This window comes from Sarcophilus harrisii, chromosome 4 (genome assembly GCF_902635505.1).
Source record: "Sarcophilus harrisii chromosome 4, mSarHar1.11, whole genome shotgun sequence".
Lineage (NCBI taxonomy): Eukaryota > Metazoa > Chordata > Mammalia > Dasyuromorphia > Dasyuridae > Sarcophilus > Sarcophilus harrisii.
Genome location: NC_045429.1, coordinates 433,406,281 through 433,422,162, shown reverse-complemented (window position 1 = coordinate 433,422,162; position 15,882 = coordinate 433,406,281). Strand labels below are relative to the sequence as shown.

The following is a 15,882-nucleotide window of genomic DNA, read 5'->3' as shown; positions in this document are numbered from 1 at the left end:
ACACTTCCATAATTATCTTGCACAAGAAAAATCTGATCAAAAAGGGGAAAAAAATGAGAAAACAAAAGCTAGCAAACAACAACAAAAAGAGTGAAAATGCTATGTTGTGATCCACATTCAGTTCCCAGAGTCCTTTCTCTGAGTGCAGGAGGCTCTCTCCATCGCCTCATCTTTTAAATGAAGGAGGTTGGAGCCCTTATCTGTTATCCTCTGGCAGACTACTAGGAGCCTTCAAGAGCTTGTGTTTTCTGATTATAACAGGACTTTGGGGCCAGAGGCTGCAGCGGGGTCTCAGCCTTCCAGAGGAGGGTCAGCTGAGATTCAGAGCAATGGAAGCAGGGCCAGGATTGGGTACCTCGGCCCAGACTTTTTCTTCTGTCCCTGTGACTGTTGAGGACAGATCCTCATGCTGATGACCTGGAGGCTTCAGGGGCTCCCCCTAGAACAAAGACGCTTTTGTGGCATGGGGCATTTGGGCTGTCTGGCCAGGCCCAGGAGAGAAGTAGGGCACCTCCAAGCAGAGTTCCTGCCAGGCCCTTGAATGAGCTCAGCCTACTCACCAGGAAAGCCAGGTCATGCCAGCGGGTGGGGAGGGCTTTTGCCAATTGAAGGACCTGGGGCAGGGCCAGGGTGGAGATTCAGGTCGGGGCTGTTGGGAGAGAGAGGGGAGTAGGTTGTTGCTGGTCTGGCTCGGGTGCCCATTCCAGCCCTGGCTTTCCAGATACCCTCCTTGAACTGCTGTCCTGGGATATAAGGAAGCAGGTTGGATTCATCTGTGGGTAAATAGCCTGACTGTCTCGTTTGTTTCCTTTCCAAATCCGGGGGATTTGGGTACTTTAACTGGGGTGTGTGTGGATGCACTGAGTGGGAAAGGCTGCTGTAACTTTAAGAGGTTGGCATCCCTGAGCTGGGATAATAAATGAGGGACTTGGATGGTGTTCTCTCTGCCTAGCTGAATTTCACCAAGTTCCCTTTCAAAGCCAGAGTATTTAGGGAGCCTCAGTAAATTAACCCTGATCAGACTGTTCCCCTATACGTTATTATTATTTTTTAGTTAAAGGACCCTTGGACCAGCTGTTATTTCAGTATGGATAAGTAGACTCCAAGGAAGCTTTGGCTTGACCAAAGTCAAGTCCATTAATTCCTTTAAGTCTTCAAGCATTTATTGAGTGCTTACTGTGTATGGAACCTGAGTCACATCTAGCTTCCCTCAGCTTGTCACCCTGGGCACTTAACTTCTGCAAGTTACAGCTCTTTTGCTGAATCTTGGAGGGCATTTCCTAGACCAGAGTGCTCTATGGCCTGATGGAATCTGGGATCAAACATCCCTGTGTCTTCCCCCCATGCGCCGGGCACTGTGTTTAGTTGAGATTGGATCAGCAAAGAAAACTCCTATCATTCCCTCATCAGGGAACCGGATCTCGTTCCCAAGTTTTTGGAACAGAGGCCCTTTAAAAGCCCCCCTCCCCAGTCTGCCTTTGGGATGCTCTGCTTGCCTGTCCTTACAGGGAATTCACCTAGGTGATTTCACATGAACCATTTGTTGGGATGCCCATCCTGATGTGTGTTCTTCCCCTTTTAAGAGCTCTTGTGCCCCTTGAATTGGCCCCAGTGGGCAGTGAGCTGGCCAGTGCCAGATGGCCACGTGTTGCTGAATGCCTTGCATTTTGGACTGGCCCTCCTGGGGGAAAGAAGACCGGCCGGATGCAAATGGGCTCCTATCCCCGACTTTCTCATTTTCACCTCCCGTCCCGGTGAAGATGAAATCGGAAACCCCAAAGGCAAGCCACCCTCCAATCTAGATGTGTAAGTAATTAAGCCCTCACTTCAAACAACCACATTTTTAAAAAAGCTGTAATTTTTGTAGCTGAAAATAGCCGCTTGTTTAGAACCAGAGGAGCCCTAGATCCGGCCTGTTTTAACTCCACCTTGGAGTCTTTCTAGATTAGTTGCCCCAGCCCCTTGCAGCTATTTGGAGTCTTTGTTTGTGACCTGTAGGGGCCACTCTTGAAGCCCCTCCCAACTCAAAATATTTTATTCTGTGTCATGATGCAGTGGTACATGCAGTCTGCTTTGGCAATACTGTCTCCTCCTCTCTTCAAGACCCAGATCAAGGCTGTGTTCTTCCAGTTTTAGGCTTGCCGTAAGGAGGAGGGGAGGGGGCTGCCTCCTAAGCTTCCCCTATGCTAGCCAAGCTCAGATGCCCATTTAGGAAATGTCCTCTGAGACGTCCTGGGACTGTGGGTACATGGGAAGTGAGCCAGGTACCTTTTATCTCTGTACCCCTAGAATTTAGTATAGTACATGGAACATAGTAGGTGCTTAGTAAATGCTTCTATTGATTGGTTGACTATTCCAAGACATTCTAATAAATGTTGGATGTTGAGACCCAGAGATAAAGCAAACCACATGAAGAGACAACCAGAGATTCCTAGATTTGGACTCACACAGAGATTCCCTCTGCAGAAAGCCCTTCAGAGAGATAGCCCCCTCCCATACAGAGACAGACCCCCAGGCACCTCCCCCAGATACAGGGGGAGAGAGACACAGAGATAGATATAGTGTCAATGCTGGTCACAGAGAGAGAATATAGAGTGACAGACTTTGAGTCTGCAGCACACAGAATGACCACTGGTCAGCTGGATTTAATGGTTGGATTTGTGTATGGAACCCTATGAAATGGGCTTTTAAAGAACCAAGGGCTGGGATAGTTCTCTCCCCACCCCCACTCCAGTTTTTAGCCTTCCCAGTCCAACCAGTCAGGGTCTGCCCCTGATTTTGGTACTAGGGCTAAATTACATGCATTAGAACTGGTGCCCAATGGGCATCCCTGTCTCCCTATTCCCCAGCCTTACCACAGCAAAAGAAATCCATCTGCCTTGGATTTCAAGCTGCCCAAAATAGCCACTGTGGCAGAGCAGAACTGGAGACCTGCTAATTAACAATGTCTTCTTCCCAGGTCCACTCACTAGGGGTGGCCCTGTTTGGAGATAGAAGCCCCTGGGGTAGCTGAGAAGCAGGAGGGTCTGTCCTTGCTAGGGGGAATTCCCATTTTCCATACCTGTTCCCTGGCCTGGTTGGATCCCTTTTATAAAGAAACGTGGGTGGCAAACCAACCTCTGGGACTTTAAAGACTTGGGGAGCAGACCTGGTCCCCTTGCTCTTGACTTGGGGCAGTGAGTGATTCACCCCTCTGGTCTTCTCTCCAGCTGGGCTACATCAAGGTCTTCACAACTTTGTTGTTTTTTTAAATAATAGCTTTTTTTATACTAATAACTTTTTATTTTTCAAAGTATCTGCAAAAAGGCAACTAGTTAGTATAATAGTAGTGGTAGTAGCTAGTAGTAGTGGAGTAGACTCCAGCCCTGAAGTCAGAAGGACCTAGGTTCAAATGTGACCTCAGACACTTAACACTTGCTGGCTGTGTGACCCTGAGCAAGTTACTTCAGCTTGTTTACCTCAGTTTCCTCCTCTGTAAAATAAATTAGAGAAGGAAATGGCCAACCACTTCAGTATCTTTGCCAAGAAAACCCAAAGTAGGATCACAAAGACTCAGTCCCAACTGAACAATAGTTAATTTCCCATCCCTGTTCACAGAATCAAAAAAATGTGGGTGTTGGGGAGGAAGCCCCTGTGGGGGGTTAAGAGCCCCTGTGCCCTTCAGCTTTAACTCCTGGAAAAGTTGGGTTTGAAGCCAAGAAGATGAATGGGACCCCCCGGCAACCTTAGCTTCACCCAAACTCTTGTTATGTGCAGTTATAGCCCAAAGGTGTTTGACTCTATTTAATAAATAGCATGGGTGCCAAAGTACAGGGCCCTTTTCAAGAACCTATTAATGGCTGACTCCCTTTTTTTTTCCTCCAAGTCCTATTTAGACTTGTCATGAGCCAGTCCCCCCTTCTCCCAGCCCGCCTTTCTCTGACTGAGACTTGGTGCTCATGGGATGAAGCCTGTGGGTGTTCTGCCTCCAGCTAGCTGCTGGGCACTGCCAGGCGTGCAGCAAAAGATGGAGAATTCTCCCTGAAAGGAGGAGGGGCATTGGTCAAGACCAGGAGCTTGGGACTGTGTGTTCTGTCCGACCAGAGAGTAGCTTGATAGGAGTAGCCCCTCTCCAGGTTGGATCTAGAAGATGCACAAGAACCCTTTAGCTCCTTTTCCAAAGTCTTGGGAGGGAGGTGGCACAGGAATGGTTCCTCCTGTTTTACAGAAGAGGAAATCTCAGAGACATTAAAGAATTAGAAAGCTTTTTTTTTTTTTTTTTGAGTCAGTCTGGCTTAAGTGACTTGCCCTGAATCACACATCTAGTGAGTATCTAAGGTTGTATTTGAACTCCTGACTTCCTGACTTGAGGGTCAGTGCTGTATCCTTTTGGTCACCTAGTTGTCCCTTTGAGAAGCAATTTTAATAAGCACTTCTCTGTGCCAGGCACAGTGTGTAGAATCCAGGGATGTAAATGGGAAAAATAAAACTATCCCTATTCCTAAGGATCTCCTAAGGAGGCAGGGGGGAAGTCAACAAAGATGTCTATAAAGACAGGGAATAAATCTCAAGAAAAGAAAGCTACTGCTGTTAAGTCTGGAGTAAATGATTTGTCCCAGTGCCATAAGCAGTAAACTATGAGAGTCAGGATTGGAACTCGGGGTAAATAATTCCAAATCTACTTCTTCTCTCCCTAAACCATGCTGTCTGGGTCAGTATGACAACCGCCACAGCTTTAGATTAGAAGTAAGAGGTCAAGTTCAAATTCTGGTTCTGCCCCTTCTTATCTATTGATCCTAAGCATGTATTTTTCCTCCTTCTTGCCTTAGGATTTTTTTTTTTTTTTTTGCAAATTGATGGAGATGTTCTCTGAGTTCCCCTCCGGCTGGATCTTTCTTCTAACATCTTTCTTTTTGGCCTTGAAATAATAATCATAGTCCTCCTCATCATACTTGTATAACACTTTAAGGTTTATAAAATACTTTCTTTATAGAAATTCTTTTTTAATTCCCTGCGAGGGAGGAGTTAATATTATCTACTTTTTTACAGATGAGGAAATTGAGAAACACAGAGATGAAGTGACTTATTCAGGATCATACAGCTAGTAAATATTTGTGACAGAGTTTGGACTTTGATCTTCTGTACTTCTAATTTAGAACTACACCTGCCACCTAGCTGCCACAGTTGTTAGTTTGTGGGTACATATTCATAAATACAAAATATTTTGTATTTATATATGCTAAATACTAAGTAAGGAGAAGGGTATGTGTGTGTGTATGGGAGTGCACCCCCAGGAAGGTAGATGCTATTATTATTCCCATTTTGCAGATAAGGTAACTAAGGCTGAAAGAGATAAAATGATTTGTTGAGGGTCACATAATACACATAGGGATATATGTAAATAATATTATATGTGTACACAGGCACACTGAGGGATTTCAGATCTCTTGTTGCTCAAATGACTAGTAGGTCTTAACCTCAGTTTCTCAACTTCCTCATTCCTCCAGTATTGTTTTATTTCAAAAGCCCTCTTCTAGCCCTTAAGCTGCCAGTACCTTCCTTTTGTGGATCACCTGCCACTTACTTTGTACTTAACTTAATAAGTAATAAGTCTTTTTCCTTCTTTCTGCCCCATTAAGGATATAAGCTTCTTGAGGGTCTAAGTATCCTCAATGCCTAATACTGGGCTTGGCACACAGTAGGTGCTTAATAGTTGTTGACTTGACTGATTAACTGTTGTGTTTAATAGATGCTTGTTGACTTGACTGACTTTCATGTTTTCTCGGGGCATAAGTCTGCCTTAAACCTCCAGTGGCAGGGAACTGCTCCACCTCTGAAATTTCCAAACATGAGCGACCCCTTTCATTGAACATCCCGAATTTCCACCTCTCCTGCTCTTGGTCCCATCCAGTTTCTTGTTAATTGTATATTTTCTTCATCCCACTGGCATCACTTGCTCCCCTATCCAGTCAGCTTAAACTCCAAGGTTAGTCACTTTTTAAAACTTGCTCTAATAGTTTCTGTTTTTTATATCACCTTAAATCATTTCCAAATGGCCCCAGCCTCTGTTGTTACTTGAAGCTGATTAACTCCATCTGTAGTCCCTTACCTTTGCAAAGAAAGGAAAGAGGTACGTAGTCTATTTTCCATCTCTTCACTAAGAACTAGCTAGATTTGGTCATCCTGTCCCATCCCATTCATTCGTTTTTGTCCTTTACATTGTTGAAGGAATTGTGTGGCTATTTTCCTGTTCACAGATGTTTTCCCACACTTGATTGGTTTTCACCATCACTATTTCCTGGGATCTGCAGCAATGATTCCATTGCAGCCATGGACTATAACTTGTTTAGCCATCCTTACTGAGCCCCTTTCTTTAGCACCTCCCTCCAGCTCTTTGAGACCTCCTCTTCCCTGTGATCTCAGAATGCCTCCCCACTTGGAGCTTCCCCGAATTGGACCAATCCTCAGTCCCAAGAGACCCTCAGCCTCCGTCCTTTTCTGTACCCGAGTCTCAATCAAGCATCACAGAGAAAAAACACAAAGCCATTATAATTGGGTTGCCCATTAACTCACTCTGCCTCTTCATTACTCAGTGATCCTTTTTGTTTTTATTTGGCTTCCTTGGTATATTCTTGATGGTCCCAGCCAGTGATTTTTACCTCTTTCTTCTCATTAGTCCACATTGGTTTCTTCCTGACCTTTTCTACTGCTTGCCTCAGTTTCCTGATCTGTAAAATAGAAATCATAATAACTTCTACCTGCCAGGGTAGTGTGAGGATCAAATAAGATAATAAAAGTGCTTAGCACAAAGCTAGGTGCACAGTAGGTGTTTATTTAATAATGGCTTGTTTCTCTCTCCTCTTCTTCCCCCTTGTCTCAAAGGCAGTTCCCCTTGCCCCAAACTCCTTTCTTATAGGTGTGAAATTCAGAATTCTTCTCCATTGGGATTGAGAGGAATATGACATTTGGTCAGCACTGAACCAGGTTTCCTAACAACCAGCTGCTTTTAGCACACCTGGTGATTGGAACCAGATTGGGGAGCTCTGGAAATTAAGTTGCCCTCAGGGTCATAATATGGCTTCAAAACTGGAAGGGACCTCTGAGGCAGGAGGACTTCAAAGGCTCACAGAACTCAGATCCAAATCCAGAATCTCGACTCCAAGGTTAAGTAGTATTCTGTAGTCAAAGGCCACTCATTCTGCTGTCTAAAGTGTTTTATTGATACTGTGTCTTCCCCTTTCATTGTCCCTCTGTCTCTATTTCTCTCTGTGTGTCTCCATTCAGGGACTGGAGAAAATCCTTAGTTTAGCTTTCCCCCCCTTTCCCAGTGGTGATTCAAGACCCCTTCCAACTTGAGCTGATTCTCTGATCTGTGAGAAAGGGGTCTTTTTTGGTTTTGTTATTAATCTCCCTTTAATTGGCAGATAATTTCAGTCATTGAAGCCATTCGGATTAGGGAGTAGCTATGTGGTTTCTGATTTTATACTTACTAAAATGTTTGCAAAACTGACATAAACAAAAATGCTAGATTTGCCCCAGAGAGGATGAGCTCCTAGATGAAGGGGAGAGTCTCCTTAAATTCACAGCCAAAGCTTCACTTGGAACCAGAGGCTTCCTGGCCCTGGGTGTGAGGCCAACACCTGTATTCAAATGGAAAGAGCTGCATTCCAGCATCCTTTGTAGAAATTCCAGCCCGCATTATTAAGCTTCCCCTTCCCTGATAGACATCTGCCTGATGGGGCCCTCATTCATTACTCTGGCTTTTCTCACTAACCTGGGCATGTTGCACTCATGTTAATACGGGGCTCTGGAAGCTGCCCCAAGAGCCAGTCTTCTTGGAATCTTAGATATGAGGCCGGGAGATACTCAAGAGGCCTGATAGTCCTGCTCCCACATCTTACAGAAGAGGAGATCAAGACCCAATCAGCTTAGTGACTTACCCACAGAGAGTAATAATAATAATAATAACAGCTTGCAGAGTACTTTCTACATTAGCTCACTTGATTCTCCCAGCCCTGTTTTATAGGAAATCAAAGCCAGAAAAGTGACTTACCCAGTGATAGCACTAGTAGGAAATAGGATTTGAACAGGTCAGCTTCATTGCAAAGCAACTAGGATTTTTTTTTGAATTGAAGTTTTTTATTTTTAAAACATATGCATGGATAATTTTTAACATTCACCCTTGAAAAACCTTGTATTCCAAATTCCCCCCCCCCCTTTTTCCCCTCCCCTAGATGGCAAGTAATCCAATAATTAACATGTGCAATTTATATGTATTTTCACAATTATCATGCTCCACAAGAAAAATCAGATCAAAAAGGAAAAAAATGAGAAAGAAAACAAAATGCAAGCACACAAGAACAAAAAGAGTGAAAATATATGTTGTGGTCCACACTCAATTCCCACAGTTCTCTGAGTGCAGATGGCTCTCTTCATCAAAAGATCATTGGAACTGGCCTGAGTTATCTCATTGTTGGAGACCCATGTCTATCAGACTTGATCATCATATAATCTTGTTGTTGCCAAGTAACAATGATCTCCTGGTTCTGCTCATTTCACTCAGCATCAGTTTGTGTAAGTCTCTCCAGACCTTTCTGAAATCATCTGAGCACCTTGGATTGAGGAGATAGTTCAAATCCATTCTCAGATACTTCCTAGCTGTGCGATTCCTATTTAACCCTATTTGTCTTAAGTTTCCTCATTTGTAAAATGAGTTAGAGAAGGACATGGCAAAGCCCTGGACTATCTTCATTTATTTATTTTGAGCTAAGAACAGCAATTATTTTTTATTAAAGCCTTTTGTTATCAAAAACATATGCATAGATAATGTTCAACATTCACCCTTGCAAAACCTTGTTTTCCAAAAAATTTTTCCCCTTCTCCCCACTCCCTCCCCTAGGTGGCAAATAATCCAATATATGTTAAACATGTGCAATTCTTCTGTACATATTCCTGAAGAACTTTTCAGAAAACTCTAAATGGGGTCATGAAGAGTTGGACATGATTAAAATGACTCCACTGCCTTCTTCCAGGTGGAACACTAGCCACAAGGCTACCTTGCTTTCCCAAAGGAATAGTAAGCAGCCGAGTAGGAATTTGTATTCCTTCCTTTTCAATTCAATTTGTATTCCCTCCTCCTTCCAGTGGAGCTGAGGGATTCCATCACTGACTAGTCTAGCTTTGTGTAGAAAGAAAGTGTCATCTCTCTCTTTGGAAGTTGGCCATTAGGTGAATGGATGCCTATTGGGGTTCATGCTCACACACAGGAAGCTGCCTGCAGAATCATGGTGGGGCTGCCCCCGGTTTTGGTGGAGAGATGACCCAATCCCAAAGGAATGCCCCGAGTACGGAAGAGACAGATCTATATACCCCACAGAAATCTACTTAACTCACAAAGACTTGGGAACCATGTCTCCTGTTTTGACTATAATTCTCATTTCCTCCACTCCCCCATGACTTACACACCTTATCTGTTTTACCCACGTTATCTGCATAAATGAAACTTTGACTCCCTTAAAAAAGGAACAGGTTTTGACATCCCCATTTTCTTTCCCATAGCTGAACGTCCTGATGTGGTATTTTGATAACGGTTTTCATCACTTGTCTAAACATTGGGCTCAAGCTAAAAGAAACACGTTCTCTGGGTCAGATGAGTGCCCGTCTTTCCCCTCTCCCCCCACCCTGTTTTCTTTCCTTCAGCCTCCTGAGGGTATATGTGTGAATCCCAGGCACTCGTCCTGCCGCATGTTGGGGAATTAATTGGGAAGGGTGCGCCAGCTGACGCTATTTTTACTAAACGTTGTTGAGGCAGGCTCGATCCATTTTTTCTTCCACATTCTTTTGGAGAGAATGGAGCATCGAGAGGGGGCTGGGAATGGGGATGGGAGGTTGTATATCTTCTAAAGAATGGGTCATTAAACAGTATCCAGAGAGAAGGGCGAGAATGGGAAAAAAAGAACTCTGTTCTGGGACATAAAACCAGTGCACAGCATTGCCGGCCACACAGAGCTGGGCTTGGGATGGGCAAATGTTGGCATCTTGAAGGAGGGGAATCTGCTTTTCTACCCCTTCTCTTCTGTCTCGTTCTGCATGGGGACAATTCTCTTGAGACAGGGAATTCCTCCTGCATCAGGAGTTTCCTAATATCACTGAAATCCCAAATCTAGATCCTTGTCCCATCTTCCCGATGGAATATGGGTTGCTTCCCTTGATAGAGTGTAAGCTCCCTGAGGGCTCAATTATTTCACCTTGTCTTTGTATCCCCAGTGCCCAGGACTGTGCCCTTGTTCCTTGGTGAATCTCAGGGGGGTGTTGTCATAGGCAGGGCCCTTTGGAAGTGGAAACATTTATTGGTCATTTTGAGGAAGTTTTGCTTGGGAGAGGTATGTGGGTGAATGGCTGCAGGCTCAAGGACCCAGTGAACTCATTATACTTGGTTTCTGTCCTCTCAGTCCTCTGCCTGAGGAAAGGGGATGGGTCAAATACCCAGAGCCTTGGAGAACTGTGTCTCCTGCTTGTGTTAGTGTGATGGTCCTTCCTGCTATCTAAATTCAGCCAAAATTGATGCTGGGTCACTGTTGTCGCCTTGAGATTTAAGAGGAGCCAGCCTGTAGCTGGTTCAGGCTTGATCTCTCCCCCCCCACACACACACACACCCCTGACTCTCATTCCAGTTCTGTTATCTCAAGATCAGCCAGACTGACTCCAGAAATGGAGTAGGTATGGAAGTTCCCCCACTTAGGGATGAAGATCCTGTGCTAACTTGCCTTTTCCTGCAGATATGGATGCAGCATCTTTTCCCTTAGTATCATAAGGTCTACCCACTAAAGCATCCCAGCAGCTCTAGAGACTTGTTATTCTATAGAATTAACCAGTCTGATGGCCCAGGAAATATCTTGAAGGGGTCACCTAGTAGTGTATTAAATTTGGAATCCAGAAGTCTTCAGATCCTGCTTGAGACATCTACTAGCTGTGTGATCCTGTACCAGTCACTTAACCTCTGTCTATAAAATGGGAATGATAATAGCATCTCTTCCCAAAGTTAAGCTGAGGATCAAAGGGAACTGGTAATATAAAAGTCTGTATTGAGGCTAGCTATATTAGTAAAGCTTAATAAGGCTTTGTTCCTGCCTCTGGAGAAGGAAGGCTGAAGGGGCTCTGTGGAAATCAGGCTGGGCATTTTGTGGGGGATTAATTAATTTTGTGGGGGAAGGAGGCATCTGCCATGGCAGAGAAGGGGATCCTCAGGGGCACCCCGTATTCCCAACCTCTTCTTGCATACAGGTGTCCCTTGCTTCCTGATGGGCTGCATTCCAATGGTTTATTTGTATGGTGGTTGTTTGGGAACTCGAAACGGTTTCTGGGGAGGAAATAATGCACTCACCCAGGAGGAGGATTTAGGCTTGGTATAAGGGGAAATTTCTTCACAATTAGCTGTCTGGAGGAATGATGGACCTCAGGAGGGCAGGACTAGGTTTTCCCCCTCCTTGATATTGTACAGAAAGCTTTGGAATAAGGTCTCTTCATTGAATGGCCTGAAGGGGATTTCTTTTTGAGGGATCAGTTGGTCTAGAGAGCTTCTGAGAACACTTCCACCCCTGAGATGCTATGGATTCCATGTTGTGGTTGAGAAACATCTATTAAGTGCCTGATAATTAATCATGGCATCTGGGTGACTCAGTGGATAGAGAGCCAGGCTTGGAGGCCTCAGGCACCTATTAATTTGTGTGTCCTAAGCAAATCACTTAACCTCTGGACCTCAGTAAACTTATCTGTAGAATGGGGCTAATAGATATTACAGCATCTATTTCACTGGGTCCTTGTGAGCATCAAATATTTGAAGGGATTTGCAAAGCTTAAAAAAGTAAAATAGCTTTGATAATGATGATATTTACTCAAACCTTTAAGTGCTCTGTTTCTGCTCTCTCTTCCCCCCTTTTTCTTCCCTCTCTTTCTCCCTCTCTCCTTTATGTATTCCTCTTTCACCATTGTTATCCTTCCTCCTCTTCTCTTCCTTCTTTCTCCTCCTCCTCCTTGCCTCTCCTCTTCCCCCATCTCATCTTCTTCCTCCTTTTCTTCCTCCTCCTTCTCTTCCCTGTCTCTTTCTCTCTCTTTTCTCTCTCTCCTTTTTCTTCTTTCTTTTCTCCTTTTCTCTTCTTTCTCTTCCTCTTCTTCCTTTACCTCTTCCCCCATTTCCTAGTCTTCTTCTCTGTGTCTCTTTTTCTCACTCTTTCCCCCCTTCTCTCTCCTCTTTTTCTCTTTTCTTTTCTCCCTCCCTTCTACTCCCTCCTTATTCTCCCCCATTTCCTTCGTTCCTCCCCACCCCCATCCAGATTTTAGAAGTTTCTAGGTAGATTGGAGCTAAACTTAGTAGGATGCTATTTGTCATCTCATAAAATGAGTATTGAAAACATAATCCTCCCAAAAGACACTTGGGAGAAGGTAGATCTGAAAGCTAGGGAATCTTTGCCTTTTGAGGGATGTGGGGGCTCCCGCTGGCTCCCGCTGGCTGCGGGAGCTCCAGGTGCATTTCTCCACCACTCGGAAGGGAGCCAGCCACCAAGCCCTGAAATAGGAACTGCCTGGCCTGAGCCAGTCAGCGTGTCTCACATTAGCCACGGCGGGCAGCCTCCCCGCCATATTTCTGCATTCCACTCCCCGTGTGGGGGGATGTCTCACATTCTTTCGAAAGCTGCTGGATTCCCCCAAACGCTGAATCTAGCTTCCAGATGTGGAATGGGAATGGGGAAGTCCTGTCTCCTCAGGACTCGAGATTGCTTTTTACTTCAGTTTAATTTTATTTCTTCCAGTTAACAGCATTCTTTTCTCTACCGTTTTAAAATAAAAATCATTGGAACAGAAATACCCAGGAGAACTAAACAAATTCCTGCCTGGGCCATGTCCCAAAATATACATCGCATTCTGTCTCCTGGAACCTAAAATACCATATAAATAATGGTGATGATGTTATCACCAGTCCTTATAGCGAAGCTGTAGGGAAGGGGAGAGGGCGTGATGAGTCCCTCACTGGGAGGGGGGTACCATTGAAAAAACACCCCCAGGGACTTTCCCAGCCAACTCAGCCATTATAAACATTTTCTCTGCGCACCCTATTCCAGATCTGAAGCCATGTGAATGTCTTTTTCTTCTTGGGGTTGTTGGCAAATCCTGCTGTCCTTAAAGTTAAGGGTGAAAGTGCTTCCAATTAATTGATTTAGAATGAAAGTATCCAGTGTAAACCTCTGGTCTGAGAGATGAGTGAACTGAGGTCCAGAGATTGAATGACTTGCCTGGGGTCATATAGGTAGGAAATCTGAGGCAGGATTACAACCCTTTAGATCCATCAATAAGCATTTGTTAAGCACCTGTGTTCCAGTATAGAAGCTATCCTAAGTGCTCTGCAGTCTCTTTTGATCCTCAAAAGTGTGCCGTGATACTTAGGTACTATTAATTATCTCTCTCTTACAGTTGAGGAAACTGAGGCATACAGGTTAAGTGACTTGCCTAATATCACATAGCCAGTAAATGTTGAAGGTTGAATTTGCATTCGGGTCTCTTGACTTCAAACCCAGTGCTCTGTCATCTGTACCTCCTAGAAAACAAACAAACAAAAAACCAATCCCTGCTCTCAAAATATATATATATATATATAGAGAGAGAGAGAGAACCACAGATTTAGAAACTTTAGTGGCCATGGTATCGTTTTATAGATGAAAAAATAAGAGGCCCAGAGAAAGCAAATGATTTGACCCCATATCACACAGGTAATAAAAAAGAGTCCGCACTTGAACCCAGCTCCTTGGTTCTCTTCTTCACTTTGTTTCTTAGTTCTTCCTGATGGTCTTCCCCATTGTTTTTTCATAGGAGTCATAATAGGGAGGTATGTATAATGAATTTTATGCTATAGCTCATTGTTATTCTACTTAGTGAATCTTGTAAACTAAACAGTATCACATATATAACCATAATAATATACAAATCACATCTGATTTGCACATCAGTAATTTAATTTACATCATCTTATGGTTGAGAAGGCCTGGCTTTGCATGGTATGATTTTGTTTGTAAATAGCACTTCTGTTTTTGGTGGTAAGATAGAGCCGCATAGCTAGTATGTCAGAAGTGGGGCCTGAACCCAGTTTCTGGGAGTCCATCAGACACTTACATGTAGTTATCCATCCTTCCTTTCTTCCTACTCCAGACCTTTTAATCTTCTCCAAGTAAAACAGCCAATTCCTTCAGTAACTCCTCATGGGACATGATTTTAAGAGTCTCACCTATCCCCCAGCCCCTTCTGGTCACCTACCTTTTGACACCCATTACTCTTGTCAATGTCCTTGCTAAAAGGAAGCATTCAAACCTTAACATAATATTCCATTTGGGTATTGACCAAAGGTCCAGTACAGTGGGTCTCTGCAGCCCACCTTGGTGCACAAAGCATGAGATTTGGAATCAAGAGACCTGGTTTCAAGTTCTTGCTTTGCCACTTACTGTCTATAGGTTCAAGTCACTTCACCTCTCTGGACCTCCATTTACCTATTTAAACAAACAAATAAATAAATAAATTTAAATATGTTAAACAAAATTTAAATAAACAAATAATAAATCATCTCTCAGGTCCTTTATAGCTCTATGTTGAAATTATAAAGTGTCACTGGGGCAATTAGTAGTGAAGTGGAGAGAGTGCTGGGCCTGGAATCAAGAATCTTCTTGTGTCTCAGACGCTTGCTAGCTGGATGACCCTGGACAAATTATTTGAGACTTCTGCTTACTTCAGTTTGCCCATCTGTAAAATGGAAGTAATAATGATAGCACCTGTTATTGTGAGGATCAAATGAAACAATATTTATAAAATACTTTGCACATCCAAAAGCTTTATGTAAATGCTATTTGTTAATGTATGGTTTGTCTTTATCTTGGAAACTAGGAATCTTATGTTAATTTGGCCTAAGATTGCATAAGCTTGTCATGACACTGCCCCGCCCCTTGTCCACTAACCCACCTTCCCCAGGTCCTTCTCATGTGATTTGCCCATGTCTATTTTTTTCTGTATTTGTGTAAGGATTCTTTTTTCCCCCCAACCCAAATTTAGGGCTCAAAATTTAATTGGGATAAATGGAACCTTATTACACTTGGCCCATCATTTGAACTTGTTAGATCTTTTTGGATCCTGATTCCATCACTCAGTATGTTAGCTAAATTTCCCAGCTCTAGGCTATCTGCTAATTTAATAATTATGCCATCCATCCCTTCATGCAAGGCATTTAGCAGCAGATGAAACTTGCTTATGTATATTGTCTTCCCATATTAGCAAATGGGCTTCTAGAGAGCCAGAACTGTCTTGCCTTTCTGCTATTTACAAACAAAATCTATCCTCAGCACTTATTGCATGCTTGCTACACAATAAATGCTAAATAGATCCTTTTTCATTTGTACTTCATACCAGGCTCTCTGTTAAGTGTTAGAGACAGAAAGACAAAAGTGAAAGACCCTATCTTCAGGGAGCTGGAATATCTTTAAACCTTTACAGGCAGCGTAGTAAGTGGCAGAAACAGGATTTGAAACCAGGTCCTGTGGCTCCACATCCTACGCTTTTTTCTCTTTTTCTAGCCAGGGTAAGCTGCAAAAGCCTGCTTAGACTTTATGCTATGGGCACTATAGAGTATTATGTTAAGTTCTGGATGCTACATTTTGGTAAGGACGTTGACAATTTAGAATGTGGCCAAAGAAAGGGGACCAGCATGGTGAGGGCCTTAAAACCATATCCTATAAAGCTCTAATGAGAGAATAGAATTAACTTGCAATCTAATGATAGCAATCTTAAAAGTATGGAATAGAGCTAGGCCATGGAAGAGTTTTGGGGGCATTTCACTAGAGAACTTCCACCAGTTTGATATCAGTCCAT

The 15,882-nt window shown here is 43.5% G+C and overlaps 1 protein-coding gene across 3 annotated transcripts in view; it reads left to right on the top strand.

Moving 5' to 3' along the window:
• The window catches only part of RAB11FIP4 (RAB11 family interacting protein 4), a 160,575-nt gene that overhangs the window by 126,901 nt on the left and 17,792 nt on the right, over positions 1-15,882 (top strand). Inside the window, exon 1 of one of the 3 annotated variants that reach the window (XM_031967638.1) lies at positions 1,683-1,806. The exons of the other annotated variants lie outside the window; for them this stretch is intronic. The gene's annotated coding sequence lies outside the window, so the exon portion shown is untranslated. Of the gene's footprint in view, positions 1-1,682; positions 1,807-15,882 lie in introns of those variants that run through there. 3 annotated transcript variants of the gene reach the window in all.